We start from the raw sequence: 17158 nt of genomic DNA on the forward strand, positions 1-17158 counted from the left end.
TCTTAATTAGATGATGCTTGGCTTGCGTTGTCCCTTCATTATCACGGCTTTATGGTCCGTGAAATGAAAGGTATGGGAGCGGCTGCCGCGAGCGCGCCGATCGTAGGTAGAAGACAACGACGATCGCATGTGCGCTCGTGTCACGCGGCCTCATCTCTAAAGGGTTCAGGGCTAGATGCAGCCGCAAAACCTTACAAGGGATAGCGGTTCCTGTACGGGTTGCAATTGGAAATTTGAGAACACCAGGTCTATACACGTCCCTTGGATGGTCGTTGGTTTCATATGATGAAAGGGCGTGCACGTGAGAGCATATTTGGCTGCCATATGTTGTATTAACCACTCATTGTTTTTTTCGGTAATATCGACATTCAGGTCACCAACTAACACAAATGGTCTATTCTTGTACTTGTCATAATTACACAATGGCGTGTCAATGAATGTCTTGATATTCTCACTCGACAAATTGGGTGCAAGGTACATGGTCATGATGATGCATCCATCAAAATCGATGGCAGCATATTTACTGATGTGGCTCTGTGTCGTTGGTAGTAGTTTCAGATCTTGTGCCTTTTCTGTTTGTTTGACGTATACGGCCACATAACCTGCCGGACGCTCTGCATCATCGATGCAAACAACTGGAACGTAACCTTTGATATACGGTATTTTGGTGTTCCACGTCTCGGTAAGACAGAAAACGTCCACCGCAGTAAGTATAGGGTCCCGTTCCACATCGTCTACAAGCTTTACATAAAACCAGCTAGGCTTACATGGTAGGCGGGAGACTACAGAAGGCAACAAAAAGTAAAGAAAACATAAGAGAACGGCAATCTTTTGCCAAGACGTTCGACCACTGCAAAGTTAGCGGTTATCTCGTGGGTGGGTCTCTGTAGCCTTGTCTTCCATCCGGCGACTCCGAGCGAAAGTGAAAGCGTGCCAAGAGGGAGCCAAGATGGCGCGTTACTTCTGAAATGTTGTCTTCAGGCGTCGTTGAGAACACGAGACGTAGTAAAGAAGAAAGAACGCCACACAGGCGAACACGCAAGACGAGAGTCTCACTCGTCAACGTCGTCTTCTTCTTCTACTGCATACCAGAACGCGCGCTTCTCGCGAACTAAAGGTGGCTACTACAAACAAACAAACAAACAAACAAACAAACAAACAAACAAACAAACAAACAAACAAACAAACAAACAAACAAACAAACAAACAAACAAACAAACAAACAAACAAACAAACAGAGGATGGACAGACCCACGGCATAAGGAGCTTCGCCCCTAAAACAAAGCCTAAAATGATGACAGAAATGTAAACTGTTGTGATCTGCATACGATACGTATGTCGTGCGCAACTGTTCTATTGTGTACGCAGATAGTTCCATAGTGTGTGCGCAGATAGTTCCATTGTGTAAGATGGCTTTCGTGCAGCCCGTTTTCGGCGCTCGCAGATTAACCAGTGAAACAGAAAACGGAAGAAGTATGGCGTAGTGGGCACTTCACAACTGCACTTGCAGTAGACATTCCAGGATGGTTTGAAACAGCCAGTGTTACGCGCACAAACGTTCCTTTCCTTGCGGCACAGTTGAAGGCGATGCGCACGGGGCCCGATACGCAATCGAGTTGTACTCTTGAAGGCCAAGCTCAAGCGTCCTCCAAGCTTTTCTCCCTTATTACACGTAGTGGGCAAATTTGTGCATTGAGGCGTTTGATGCGTTTTAATTTCATCGCGGACGCATAGGCCCCACTAGATCGACAAACGGGTCTGAGGCCCGCACTGCAACCAAGTTGCAACGTTTCGCGCAATCATTCGCCTGTTGACCGCACGCACGACCAATCGATGGCGTACAATCAAAATTCCGCATTACGCTTAGAAATTACAAGTTACATAACCTAAAACGACCTTCGCCTTCATTCTTAAACCTCAAGGACGAGGGTTTAATTCCCGGCAACGACAACCGCATTTCAGTAATACCGATGGTCAAAAATGAATCCGCAGTCCCCCACTCTGGCGTGCCCCATAATAAAGTAAAATATCGTGGTTTTGGTACCTAAAACACCACAGTTTATTTTTAACATTGTGCCACCCTTCACTCATGAGATTCCTCACAGATAATCCGAGTTTATCGGAGTATTTTTTTGCAAATAGCCGCCTCTCCACCAGACCGTGAGAGGTTTCTCCTGATTCCTTTTTGTATCTCCCATCATGTGTCACGATTTCAGCTTCCTTCCAACACGAACAGTATAAACAGCACGAAGACATGAGAAGAGAACATGATGACATACTTCCTTCCGAACGTATTTCATTAATTTATTGTGTGTATTTCGCAACATTTAAGGTCAGTAATGCATTATCACGCAGCGGATGTGCCCGCAAAACAAAAACGATGACACTGCGGCGCGAGAGAAGCTCCTCAAGCCCAAATCTGGCTTCTTGCCGCAAACGTGTACAGGTTCATCTGGAAAGGACAAGGCGCTCATCGTTGTAGTCTTTGATAGCACGAACACTACATCCTTCATCCTGGCACTCCAGGTGTAGCCGTAAAAACATTGGCCTAATCCGCCTTTACGAGCTCTAGAAGCCTGTGTGCGTGCTTTTCTTCCGTGCAAGAAAAAAAGAGCACGCTGGAGCAGAAATGACGAGGCTCCATACTCTCCAACTCCGGGATGTTCTCCAGGGAGTCGGGCGAGTCAATGCTGAAGCACATGAGGATGGCGTCTGTGTCCGGATACGAGAGTGGCAGCAGCCGGTTATGTGCTCCCTCTTCGCCTGGGTCGGCTCCGTACGCGTGTGCGCGTCCTCCGTTCCCAGCAAACATGGTGCTGGGGCGCCAGACGCAAGGCTCCATGCTCTCCGACTCCGGGATGTTCTCCAGGGAGTCGGGCGAGTCAATGCTGAAGCACATGAGGAGGGCGTCTGTGTCCGGATACGACAGCGGCCGCAACCACTCATGTGCTCCCTCTTAGACTGAGTCGGCCCCGTACGCGGGTGCGGGTCCTCCGTTCCCTGCAAGCATGACGTTGGGGCGGCAGAGACGAGGCTCCATACTCTCCGACTCCGGGATGTTCTCCAGGGAATCGGGCGAGTCAATGCTGACGCACATGAGGATGGCGTCTGTGTCCGGATACGACAGCGGCAGCAGCCGGTCATGCGCTCCCTCTTCGCCTGGGTCGGCTCCATACGCGTGTGCGGGTCCTCCGTTCCCCGCAAGCATGGCGCTGGGACGGCAGAGGCAAGACTCCATGCTCTCGGTCTCCGGGATGTTCTCCAGGGAGTCGGGCGAGTCAATGCTGAAGCACGTGAGGATGGCGTCTGTGTCCGGATACGACAGCGGCAGCAGCCGGTCATGCGCTCCCTCTTCGCCTGGGTCGGCTCCGTACGCGTGTGCGGGTCCTCCGTTCCCCGCAAGCATGGCGCTGGGACGGCAGAGGCAAGACTCCATGCTCTCGGTCTCCGGGATGTTCTCCAGGGAGTCGGGCGAGTCAATGCTGAAGCACATGAGGATGGCGTCTGTGTCCGGATGCAACAGCGGTAGCAGCCGGTCATGTGCTCCCTCTTTGCCTGGGTCGGCTCGGTACGCGTGCGCGGCACCTCCGTTCCCCGCAAGCATGGCGTTGGGGCGGTAGAGGCAAGGCTCCATGGTCTCCGACTCCGGGATGTTCTCCAGGGAGTCGAGCGAGTCAATGCTGAAGCACATGAGGATGGCGTCTGCGTCCGGATACAGCGGCCGCAACCGCTTATGTGCTCCCTCTTTGCCTGGGTCGGCTCGGTACGCGTGCGCGGGCCCTCCGTTCCCCGCAAGCATGGCGCTGGGACGGCAGAGGCAAGGCTCCATGCTCTCCGAATCCGGGATGTTCTCCAGGGAGTCGGGCGAGTCAATGCTAAATCACATGAGGATGACGTCTGTGTCCGTGTGCCATAGCGGCCGCAAGCGGTCAGAGTCCTGCTGCAGGCTCTATTCGACTTGGCGAACTCCGGACTTGTGTGCGGATCCATTGTTCCCCGCAAGGATGACGCTGCAACAGAAAGTGGCGAAGCTCCAATCTCGCCGACTTCGTGATGTTCTCCAGGGTGTCCTGCGAGTCGATCTTGAAGCACACAAGCTGCACAGATGCATCCGAAAACAAGAGCAGCCGTAACCGGTCCTGGACCTCCTGGCACATCTCTTCGCCTTGGCGAGTTGCGGAAGCGTGTGCGGGACCTTTGTCCGACGCTGAAGAATGACGCTAAAGCAGGAGTGGCGAAGCTCCGGCCTTCCCGACGCCGGGATGTTATCCCAGGAGTCGGGTGAGTCAATGCTGAAGAACATGACGATGGCATCTCCGGTCTGTGCCAGCGGCTGCGAGTGGTCTTAATCCTCTTGCTCTGGTGTGACCGAAAATACAAGCGAAATGCAAACCTTTGATGAAGCAGCAGTTTTCGAACCCGCAAGCGTGTTCTCGGTATTGAGACGATCAGAAGACACGTCTTCCGCGAGCTGTTGCTCTTCTACTTCTTCTTCGTATACCTTCGAGCAACCTTCCGCCGAATACAAATTCGCAAGTATATATGCTTCAAAACATACGATTGAGTTGGGCGTGCCAAGGCAACACATCGGCTATTACAAGCGATACATGGCGGGCTCATATTCGCATTGACCGACAGACGACATGGGATGTAGCTTGCCGAATTATTGTGGGCAGTTCAGAGCTGCGTTTGGTGGCGCGACAACACGAGGAAAAAGAAATTACGGGCAGCACGTGTGCTCCTACTGCCCGTGTGGTGGTTTATACCGGCATTTTTTTTTATTAGAATAGGTGGGGCGAGGGAAGGAGTCAGTTGCACGCGCTTGAACGCAGATTGAGCATGGGGTACTTTAGCGGTTGGTGTACCGCATACTTCTATGTCTGGTAATGTGTGGTACGGAGGTATTTGAGAGGCAAGGGGTAGGATCACGTGCCTGGTCTACACCTACCTGGCTACTGCTTATACCCAAACGGTTACGTGCAACACAATTCGCAATACCAAGATATACGTACCAAAAATGCGTCAATTTATGCAATATACACTGTGCGAGAGTTGGCGTAGCTGCCGATTTATTGCATGAATTAAAGCTTGCTAGTCTCTGTCCTGGTAAGAGCATTGTGCGCATGCGAAATGGCACTCCGGTGATTGAGTGCCATAGCGTAGTAGACCGGAAACATTCAGAGCTGTGTAATAAAGTTTTCTCGCTTTTAAAGGGCCCTTCGCTTTGTCAGGTACAAATGGTGAATTTTACTAGAAGCTTCTTCCAAGATGTGTTTTCGACGTCGCAAATTAGGTCATGAATAAGCGTAATGATCGTGTGGGCACTGTGGGTTGCGTGCTATATTTGTATATCGTGTCTCATGGATTCCTGTGTTTATCATAACCATACTGCATGTGTGGCCACCCCAGGTTTTGACGCACCGTACACAGCATTACATGTTTCTGGGATTGGCTGGAAGTAATCTCGGAATGAAAACACTATTTGACGATGAAAGAGAATCAAGGTACGAGACGAATGCGACTACCACAAGATTCTGTCCTCGTGGACACTACCATGCAAAACAAAAAAAAAATTCCGACGAATGACACTAGGTGTGTATTCGCTTGAGTTTTGGTACCACTTGTTCGTTTTACTGCGCAAGCACCATGCAGTGGATCAATGTATCTGCCTCTCGTCCTCACCTATTTATTCTGGTTATTTTTGTGGTTGTGCTTCTCAACAATCATGCAACAAAGATGTAGTATTTTCTTTTATCTATCGGCTTGCCTTGCATGTCCTTGCTGATTGTATAATATTTAAAGCACAACGTTAGAACGCGCATTGCGTGAACGAAGTGGGGAATCCGATCCACAGATCCTCACAGACCGCATCCTAACATATACAGGGTGTTTCAAGAAATATTTCCGAAAACCTTAAAAAATGACGGAGATGGAATATTTGCTCGCGGCCTTCATGATTACTTTTTCTGCAGCAGTAGACATGTTAAGATTACTAGAGACATCAATGACCACAGCAATTAAATAAATTAAATTATCTTTTTAATTAGTGGAAACAGGCGGTCGATTCAAATGAGATAATTGAAGTCCTTCCCATGAAGAGCCCATTGCCGTTCTGAGATTTCGATAAAGTGGTATCAGGTAATTAATGCAGAGTAAGTAAATTACACCAAATTTAAGCAAAACCGAAACCGAAGCGCAGATGAGCGCAACCAGCAGGCGACCAGAATGACGTCACAGTTTACGACAACCATTGCAGTGGTGTTATTTCTTATCTATTGGTTAACATATGTACGGTGTGGTCCACTGTTAGAAGGAACACGCGATCGCGTGGCCGGCGGCCCGCGTGGCGTAAACTGGCGGCGAGATTTGGGGGGCGATCGGAGATCCGTTCGTTCCGCTTGTTCATTCTCCTGGGGAAGAACAAGCGCGCTGATTGGCTGAAGCGGGAGATGCCACTCAAGGCCTGGGGGTGTCGCCATTTCTTTTTTTTTGCTTGATCTTTTCTTTTTTGGTGACGTCATATCGCGGCATAACGAGTGGGGTGATCGGAGATCTCTGTTCTGCGCCGTTCGTTCTGTACCCATTCTGGCGGCGTACGCGATTGGCCGAAGCCGGAAAAAACCACGTCTCTGAGGGGCGTAGCCATTTTTCTTTTTGCTTGATCTTTTATTTTTTGGTGACGTCATACGCGTCATAACGACCATGTCGTCTGCTACAAACGAACGGAGCGCGAGACCGTTCGCACGCGTTCTCTCGTGCGAGCTAACGGCTTCGCACGGCATGATGCGGCGGTTGCGGCTGCCGCAACAGCTGATTTTGAGAAAATGGCGCTTGCGACGTGTGCTTTTCTTGCAGTTGGAGGTGCGAGATGCGTTTGAAGACATGAGCGAGTGCGGCGTCGCTTTCTGTTCTCGAAACGAACAGTGCGAACAAAATGAACGGGCCTGCCACTGGGCTGTGGTCTTACGCGCAGGAACTTCTTAGTTCAAAAGCGCTACCAGCTGCTGCCACGTGTCGTCCCGGTCCTCACTCGTGAACGACGGCCCCAGTGGGCACGACGGCGTAGGTATCTGTGGGTGCTCTTTTATAAAAGCCAGCAGAAGCTCCTTTTGACGATTCGACACCCGGGAGCCAAGCCAGACATTCCGGTGGGACGACATCTTAAAAACTGCGCCAACCGCTACTTTTCTATTTTTTTTTTTCGCGTGCGCGACTTAACATAGCAAGCACGTTAGAAAAACTAACACCAATAAATATCAGCGCTCAAACCTACTGCTGTTTCAGAAACTGTTTGAGCTTGAAAAGAAAAACAATATCTTTTCGTATAACAACTGTATTTATTAGAAGGCGATAAACACTTCGTTTTGAAATATACGGTTCCCTTGCCGAGGACAAACGATGCGCGTCTACTTCCGGAAAGCTCGCCGCTCACCGCTTGACGATTGGCTGTGCTCTTCCTCTCGGCGGAAGAGAGCCGCGGACCGCCCACTTTTGTGACGTAACACCGCCAGAACGAACGCGGAACGAACAGAGATCTCCGATCCTCCCCCCCCCCCCCCCCCCACCCCCGGGATAGTTTGAAACGGCCGCTGTTACGCGTGCAAAGTTTCCTTTCCCTCCGGCAGGGTTGAAGGCAATATGCGCGGGGGCCGATTACGTCATCGCATTCTACTACCGCGGTGGCCATCTGCTACCGCGGCGGCCATTCCCCCGTCCACTTTATAGGGTATATATGTACATTTAAACGTGGGAGCGTCAGTCAGCGCCGCCAGTAGCTCAATTGGTAGAGCATCGGACGCGTTATTCGAAGATCGCAGGTTCGGTCCCTGCCCGTGGCAAGCTATCTTTTCGTCCACATTTCTTTCTTCACATTTACCTTACATTTACTACTAAAAACATCCCTTATACTTTCCTTCGCATTATTGTCTGTTAGTGCTCATTAGTTATTTAATGATGTCATTCAGGAATTATAGCTGCTCGGTATCTTCGGGGAGCAGCGACACCCTTTGTGCATGTCACAATACATCCAGACAACGCAAACAGCCCCTCACTAGAGGCGCTAGGGTTGAGGTGTTTCAGCTTGTCATAGTTCAATCCTCTCAGCATGCTATCTTAACTGGCAGGCGCAGTGACAACCGGTCGAGATGATGTTCAGTGCAGGTGCTTCATCGTAGGTTAACCCAGAAGAATGATGAGTTTCCTTATTTTATAGGCATTTGTTCTTTATTTCGCAGTATGCCTACCTATTTGTATCGGCGGTTTCCTCTAGTATGAGTTCGGCAGTCGACGTACTCGGTTTCATACGCATTGCTGCGCTTTGTAAACTACACTAGAACACTGGTCCAGCGTTTACAAAAGTGCGAAAAGGGTGGGGAAAGGGGGGGGGGGGGAGATGTAAAAGGAAACCAATTTGTCTATTTGGGCATCAAACATGTCATGAAATTCCGCACAGGCATGGTATTCCTGAAGCTAATTTCAAATTACGCGTTATTGCTTTTGAGTGACGGCATTTAGAGAATCCAGTCATCCATGTCACTAAATTTTTATGCTACTATGTTCCAAAGGCCTGTGCTGTGCTGGCGGTCGAGTGAAATGGGAGAATTGAATTCGTTCCTGCAAAGAACCCCTTGCCGCTTTGAGATTTCGAAAAAGAGGGCTCTGGTAATTATTGCGCAATAATTAAATACGTCCAAATTCGCCAGCAAAACCTAAACCGAAACGCGGAAGAGCACTACTGCCATACTCTACAGAGATGTCCAGAATGAGCGAGCGTCGTTATGTCAACCATCGATAGACGTCTCTTCTTGGGCGTGGGAGCTGTGCTTACGATTATAGCACGCATGGTGTACATATGTTAATGAAGAGAGAAGAAATAACACCACTGCAATCGTTGTCGTCAACAGTGACGTCATTCTGGTCGTCTGATGGTTGGGCTCATCTGCGCTTCGGTTTCGGCTTTGGTAGTAAATTTGGTTTGATTTAATTACTCTGCATTAATTACCAGATACCACTTTATCGAAATCTCAGAACGGCAATGGGCTCTTCATGGGAAGGACTTCAATTATCCCATTTGAATCGACCGCCTGTTTCCACTAATTAAAATGATAATTTAATTTATTTAATTGCTGTGGTCATTGATGTCTCTAGTCATCTTAATATGTCTACTGCTGCAGAAAAAGTAATCATGAAGGCCGCGAGCAAATATTCGATCTCCGTCATTTTTTAAGGTTTTCGGAAATATTTCTTGAAACACCCTGTATATGTTAGGATGCGGTCTGTGAGGATCTGTAGATCGGATTCCCCATTTCGTTCACGCAATGCGCGTTCTAACGTTGTGCTTTAAATATTATGCAATCAGCAAGGACATGCAAGGCAAGCCGATAGATAAAAGGAAATACTGCATCTTTGTTGCATCTTTGTTGAGCAGCATAACAAAAAAAAAAAAATAACCAGAATAAACAGGTGAGGACGAGAGGCAGATACATTGATCCACTGCATGGTGCTTACGTAGTAAAACGAACACGTGGTACCAAAACTCAAGCGAATACACACCTAGTCTCATACGTCGGCATTTTTTTTTTACAGCGAAAGCTGTTATGAGATCATTTCACCGGCCGTTTTTGGTGCCGTAGTTGTCCGCCGCCGCCGCCGCCGCTGCCGCCGCCGCCGCCGCCGCCGGTGTCCGTAACCAGTATCGCTCGAAATAAGAAAAAAAACGAAATAAGAAAAAATTCCAGGACGGAACGAGGTTCGAACCTGGGCCCTCTGCGTGGGAGCCCAGTATTCAACCTCTGAGCCATGCCCGTGCTTGAAACTGCTTTGCAAAAAGGTGCTATACAGCCTTCATGTCGGGAAGGAACCACATTAGCATATGCAATATGGCGTGGTAGAAGAGTAAAATAAGCACCAAGTGTCGCACAACGCGAATTCTGTAACCAGGCGTCAAACAATGCGAATTGCGCAACGAGTAGGTTGTTGAACGCTTCTAACCCATTACAAAGGCCTCTGCCATAATTCTTCATCGTCATCAGGCACAGCATCAACAAAGTGCGCATAAAGCTTTACATGCGTTTAGCAGGTTCCACGGCTCTCTGTAGAATGACGAAAAATGGCACAGTGCCTGGTGCCCTACTTCTAAAAAATTACAATGATTTATAGCGTAGTGGGTTCCTCGCAAGTGCACTTGTATTGGTTGCCAAGGAAGCCCATAAGCGCATGATCCATTTCCTCGGGGTCTCAGTAAAATTGCAATGATTTATAGCGTAGTGGGTTCTTCGCAAGTGCAGTTGTATTGGTTGCCAAGGAAGCCCATGAGCGCATGATCCATTTCCTCGGGGTCTCAGTAAAGTTCTTCCCCCCCCCCCCCCTCCGTCTTTCTCCCACGTCAACGTATGTTATACAGCATGACGGGCGAGGGAAATAGCGACCGGGCGTCACCGAATGCAAATTACATAACTGGTGGGCCGTTTAAAGCTTCCAACCCATTACACAGGGCTGAGCCATAATTCATCGTCGGCAGTCGTCGCGTCAACAAAGTGCACATAATGCCTTACAGACCTGTAGCTGGTGCCTCGCTTCTCCGCCGGATGACGAATAATGGCTTAGTAGGTGCTTCCCATCTTCCCAAAAATTGTGATTTATGGCGTAGTGGGTACCGTTCTAGTGTACTTGTATTGTAGCCCCAAGAGAGCTTACAACGGGCACTAGAAACGCCGCTCTTCCAGCTTTCGCTGTGACTGTGCTGCGGTATCAGCGCAGGCCTGGCGTTTTCACATGGTAGTGTCCACGAGGACAGAATCTTGTGGTAGTCGCATTCGTCTCGTACCTTGATTCTCCGTCATCGTCAATTATTGTTTTCATTCCGAGATCACATGCAGCCAATCCCAGAAACACGTAATGCTATGTACGGTGCGTCAAAACCTGGGGTGGCCACACATGCAGTATGGTTATGGTAAACAAAGGAATCCATGAGACACTATATACAAATATAGCACGCAACCCACAGTGCCCACACGATCATTACGCTTATTCATGACCTAATGTGCGACGTCAAAAACATATCTTGGAAGAAGCTTCAAGTAAAATTCACCATTTGTACCTGACAAAACGAAGGGCCCTTTAAAGCGAGAAATCTTTATTACACAGCTTTGACTGCTTCCGGTATACTACGCTATGGCACTCAACAACCGGAGTGCCATTTCGCATGCGCACAATGCTCTTACCAGGACAGAGACTAGCAAGCTTTAATTCATGCAATAAATCGGCAGCTACGCCAACTCTCGCACAGTATATATTGCATAAATTGACGCATTTTTGGTACGTATATCTTGGTATTGCGAATTGTGTGGCACGTAACCGTTTGGTTATAAGCAGTAGCCAGGTAGGTGTAGACCAGGCACGTGATCCTACCCCTTGCCTCTGAAATACCTCCGTACCACGCATTACCAGACATAGAAGTATGCGCTACACCAACCGCTAAAGTACCCCATGCTTAATCTGCGTTCAAGCGCGTGCAACTGACTCCTTCTCTCGCCCCACCTATTCTAATAAAAAAAAATGCCGGTATAAACCACCACGCGGGCAGTAGGAGCACACGTGCTGCCCGTAACTTCTTTTTCCTCGTGTTGTCGCGCCACCAAACGCAGCTCTGAACTGCCCACAATAATTCGGCAAGCTACATCCCATGTCGTCTTTCCGTCAATGCGAATATGAGCCCGCCATGTATCGCTTGTAATAGCCGATGTGTTGCCTTGGCACGCCCAACTCAATCGTATAATTTGAAGCATATATACTTGCGAATTTTATTCGGCAGAAGGTTGCACGAAGGTGTACGAAGAAGAAGTAGAAGAAGAAGAACAGCTCGCGGAAGACGTGTCTTCTGATCGTCTCTTTACCGAGAACACGCTTGCGGGTTCGAAAACTGCTTCTTCATCAGGGCTTTGCATTTCGCTTTCATTTTCGGTCACACCAGAGCAGGAGGATTACGACCACTCCCAGCCGCTGGGACAGACTGGAGATGCCATCGTCGTGTTCTTCAGCATCGGCTCACCCGACTCCTGGGATAACATGCCGGCGTCGGGAAGGCCGGAGCTTCGCCACTCCTGGTTTAGCGCCATTCTTCAGCGTCGGACAAAGGTCCCGCACACGCTTCCGCAGCTCGCCAAGACGAAGAGATGCGCCAGGAGGTCCACGACCGGTTACGGCTGCTCTTGTATACGGACGCATCTGTGCCGCTTATGTGCTTCAACATCGACTCCCAGGACACCCTGGAGAACACCACGAAGTCGGCGAGATTGGAGCTTCGCCACTTTCTGCTCCAGCGTCATCCTTGCGGGGAACGATGGACCCGCACACAAGTCCGGAGCTCGCCAAGTCGAATAGAGCCTGCAGCAGGACTTTGACCGCTTGCGGCCGCTATCGTACCCGGACACAGACGTCATACTCATGGGATTTAGCATTGACTCGTCCAACTCCCTCGAGAACATCCCGGAGTCGGAGAGCATGGAGCCTTGCTCCTGCCGCCACAGCGTCGTGCTTGCGGGGAACGGAGGACCCGCAAACGCGTACGGAGCCGACCCAGGCGAAGAGGGAGCACATGACAGGCTGCTGCCGCTGTCGTATTCGGACAAAGACGCCATCCTCATGTGCTTCAGCATTGACTCGTCCGACTACCTGGAGAGCATCCCGGAGTCGGAGAGCATGGAGCCTTGCCTCTGCCGCCCCAGCGCCATGCTTGCGGGGAACGGAGGACCCGCACCCACGTACGGGGCCGACCCAGGCGAAGAGGGAGCACATGAGCGGTTGCGGCCGCTGTCGTATCCGGACACAGACGCAATCCTCATGTGCTTTAGCATTGACTTACCCGACTCCCTGGAGAACAACCCGGAGTCGGAGAGCATGGAGACACGCCTATGCCGCCCCAGCGCCGTACTTGCGGGGAATGGAGGACCCGCACACGCGTACGGAGCCGACCCAGGCGAAGAGGGAACACATGACTGGCTGCTGCCGCTGTCGTATTCGGACAAAGACGCCATCCTCATGTGCTTCAGCATTGACTCGTCCGACTACCTGGAGAGCATCCCGGAGTCGGAGAGCATGGAGCCATGCCTCTGCCGCCCCAGCGCCGTGCTTGCGGGGAACGGAGGGCCCGCACCCACGTACGGGGCCGACCCAGGCGAAGAGGGAGCACATGAGCGGTTGCGGCCGCTGTCGTATCCGGACACAGACGCAATCCTCATGTGCTTCAGCATTGACTTACCCGACTCCCTGGAGAACAACCCGGAGTCGGAGAGCATGGAGCCATGCCTCTGCCGCCCCAGCACCGTGCTTGCGTGGATGCGAGGACCCGCACATGCGTACAGAGTCGATCCAGGCGAAGAGGCGGCACATGAGCGGTTGCGGCCGCTGTCGTATCCGGACGCAGACGCCATCCTCATGTGCTTCAGCATTGACTCGCCCGACTCCCTGGAGAACATCCCGGAGTCAGAGAGCATGGAGCCTTTCCTCTGCCGCCCCAGCGCCATGCTTGCGGGGAACGGAGGACCCGCACCCGCGTACGGGGCCGACCCAGGCGAAGAGGCGGCACATGAGCGGTTGCGGCGGCTGTCGTATCCGGACACAGATGCCATCCTCATGTGCTTCAGCATTGACTTACCCGAGTCCCTGGAGAACATCCCGGAGTCGGAGAGCATGGAGCCATGCCTCTGCCGCCCCAGCGCCGTACTTGCGGGGAACGGAGGACCCGCACCCACGTACGGGGCCGACCCAGGCGAAGAGGGAGCACATGAGCGGTTGCGGCCGCTGTCGTATCCGGACACAGACGCAATCCTCATGTGCTTCAGCATTGACTTACCCGACTCCCTGGAGAACAACCCGGAGTCTGAGAGCATGGAGTCATGCCTCTGCCGCCCCAGCGCCGTGCTTGCGTGGATGTGAGGACCCACACATGCGTACGGAGCCGATCCAGGCGAAGGGGGAGCACATGACCGGCTGCTGCCGCTGTCGTATCCGGACGCACACGCCATCCTCATGTGCTTCAGCATTGACTCGCCCGACTCCCTGGGGAACATCCCGGAGTCGGGGAGCATGGAGTCTCGTCATTTCTGCTCCAGCGTGCTCTTTTTTTCTTGCACGGACAAAAAGACGCACACAGGCTTCGAGAGCTCGTAAAGGCAGAGGAGGCCAATGTAAACGCAGAGGAGGGATGTAGTGTTCGTGCTATCAAAGATTACAACGATGAGCGCCTTGTTCTTTCGAGATGAACCTGTACCCGTTTGCGACAAGAAGCCAGATTTGGGCTTGAGGAGCTTCTCTCGCGCCGCAGTGTCATCGTTGCTTTGTTGAGCGGGAACATCCGCTGCGTGATAATGCATTACTGACCTTAAATGTTGCGAAATACACACAATAAATTAATGAAATACGTTCGGAGTGTCATCATGTGAATACGAAGTGTGTCATCATGTGCTCTTCTCATGTTTTCGTGCTGTTTTTACTGTTCGTGTTGGAAGGAAGCTGAAATCGTGACACATGATGGGAGATACAAAAAGGAATCGGGAGAAACCTCTGACGATCATGTGGAGAGGCGGCTATTTGCAAAAAAATACTCCGATAAACTCGGATTATCTGTGAGGAATCTCATGAATGAAGGGCGGCACAATGTTAAGAATAAACTGTGGTGTTCTGTGGAATGCCGATTCATTTTGACCACCGGTATTACTGAAATGCGGTTGTCGTGGCCGGGAATCCAATACTCGTCCTCGAGGTTTTAGAATAAAAGCGAAGGTAATTTTAGGTGTTGTAACTTGTAATTTCTAAGCATAATGCGGAATATTGATTGTACGCCATCGATTGGGCGTGCGTGCGGTCGACAGGCGAATGTTTACGCGAAACGTTGCAACTTGGTTGCAGTGCGCGCCTGAGACCCGTTTGTCGATCTAGTGGGGCTATGCGTCCGCGATGAAATTAAAACGCAACAAGCGGCTCAATGCACAAACTTGCCCACTACGTGTAATGAGGGAGAAACATTGGAGGACGCTTGAGCTTGGCGTTCAAGAGTACAACTAGATTGCGCATCGGGCCCCGTGCGCATCGCCTTCAACTGTGCCGCAAGGAAAGGAGCGTTTGTACGCGTAACATTGGCCGTTTCAAACCATCCTAGAATGCCTACTGCAAGTACAGTTGTGAAGTGCCCACTACGCCACACTTCTTCCGTTTGCAAATTGGCCAAGTACCCACTACGCGTCGGTAAGGTACCACGCGCACCTGCGCCGCTGCACACATTGTAATGGGTAGGTGGCTTTAAACCACCCACTCGTTGCGCAATTCGTATGGTCTGACGCCTGGTGCGATTCTACGATTCCGCCACGCAACACTGCATTCCTTAAGGAGACTGCACCCACTATATGACATTGTTATAGGTTTTTTTATTCGAAATACTTTGAAGCACTAACGTGGCTCCGTGGTAGAATACCTGCTTGGCACGCAGAAGGCGTGGGTTCGATTCTCACTCGAACCGAAGGTTTTTAATATTTATTTATTTGCAACCATGTCGAATTTTCGCCCACGGACAACGGCAATTTTTCGCTCACAACCACCGAGGCTGAACGCCGACACCGGAATTTCTGCGAAACGAGCTCTTTAACGCTGTCGCGTTAAAAATTACCGACGATTACAATACCCCCTGATTCGAAACGTAAGCGCAGTTGTAATCGCCCATTTTTACTTCATATATCGAGGGTAAGAATTTGAGGGAGACATGTATGTATGTATGTATAATTACAGACAACTATTTCTTTAAGCGAAGCTTTCTATGTTTCCCTGGTTAATCTGTGAGCGCCGAAAACGGGCCGCACGAAAGCCAACTTACACAATGGAACTATCTGCGCACCCACTATGGAACTATCTGCGTACACAATAGAACAATTGCGCACGACATACGTATCGTATGCAGATCACAACAGCTTACATTTCTGTGATCATTCTAGGCTTTGTTTTTTGTTCCCTCCCTTATGAGTTGTTGTACATCATATTTGAATATTTGTTCCTCTTGCGATGGTCTCGAGGGACATCGGCAGTAGTTTGAATAAATGAAACGCTTGGAGGACGCTTGAGCTTCGGCATCGAGAGTAGAACGCGATAGCGTAGACTGGGCCCCGTTCGCATCGCCTTCTCATTCGCTAGCCATGCTTCGCTTCTCGGTGGGCAGCTCAACTGTGCCGCAAGGAAAGGAACATCCGTGCACGTTGAACTTGCCATTTGGAATATCCTGGAATGCATACTGCAAACTGAGTTGCGAAGTGCCCAGTATGCAATAATGCACCATACTGCGGATTCGCGAAGTACCCACTACGCGTCCGTAAGGCAGCTGCACGCAGCTGCACGCTGTGCTGATGCTGTTGCTGACCAAATAATGATTTATAATGCTTGAGTGCTGTCTAATGGGTGGGCTTTTAAACGACCCACTTGTCGCACTATTCACATGGTGTGACGCCTGATGCAATTCTACGCTTCTGCCACGCAATATTACATGAGTTAACGCCACTCGTCACACTATATAACACCTGTATAGGCTTGTTTTTCCCCAAAGAAGTGTTGAGCAATGGGATGGCTTTGAGGTAGAGCAACTGCTTATCACGCTGCAAGCCCGAGTTCGATTCTGGCTATGACCGACGTTTTTTTAAGTGTGGAGCACTTAAGGGCCCGGCCTGTCGTATGCTGCCGTCGCTTGGCGTAACGCAGGCAAAACCACGTATAAAAACAGAAAAGAATGAAGCAAGCGAGAAATAGAAAGACAGGGGAAAAAATAGGAAGAAAAATAGAAAAAGCAAGAAAGCGAAATATAAAGAGAGAGTAAGAAATAAATAAAAAAGACGGAGTAAGACAAAACCGAAGAGAAACAAAGAAAGCTGCCCAGCTGCGCACTTCCTTAAGGCTTGGCACCACTAGTGCGGAACCTGCCTTAATTTTTCATTAGCAGCCATCGCGATTTTCTCGCTCACAACCACCGACATCGACGCCGACACCGGAATTTTTGCGAAACGAGCTCTTCGTCGCGATTGCGTTAATAAGTAAATGAGTGTAGCCAGGCTTTCGCCTTCTTATGTTACAATAACAACCGTGACTCGCCGAAGTTTTACAGCGTAGGCTGTTATGCGCTCAC

This window comes from Rhipicephalus sanguineus, chromosome 1 (genome assembly GCF_013339695.2).
Source record: "Rhipicephalus sanguineus isolate Rsan-2018 chromosome 1, BIME_Rsan_1.4, whole genome shotgun sequence".
In the NCBI taxonomy this organism is placed as follows: Eukaryota; Metazoa; Arthropoda; class Arachnida; order Ixodida; family Ixodidae; genus Rhipicephalus; species Rhipicephalus sanguineus.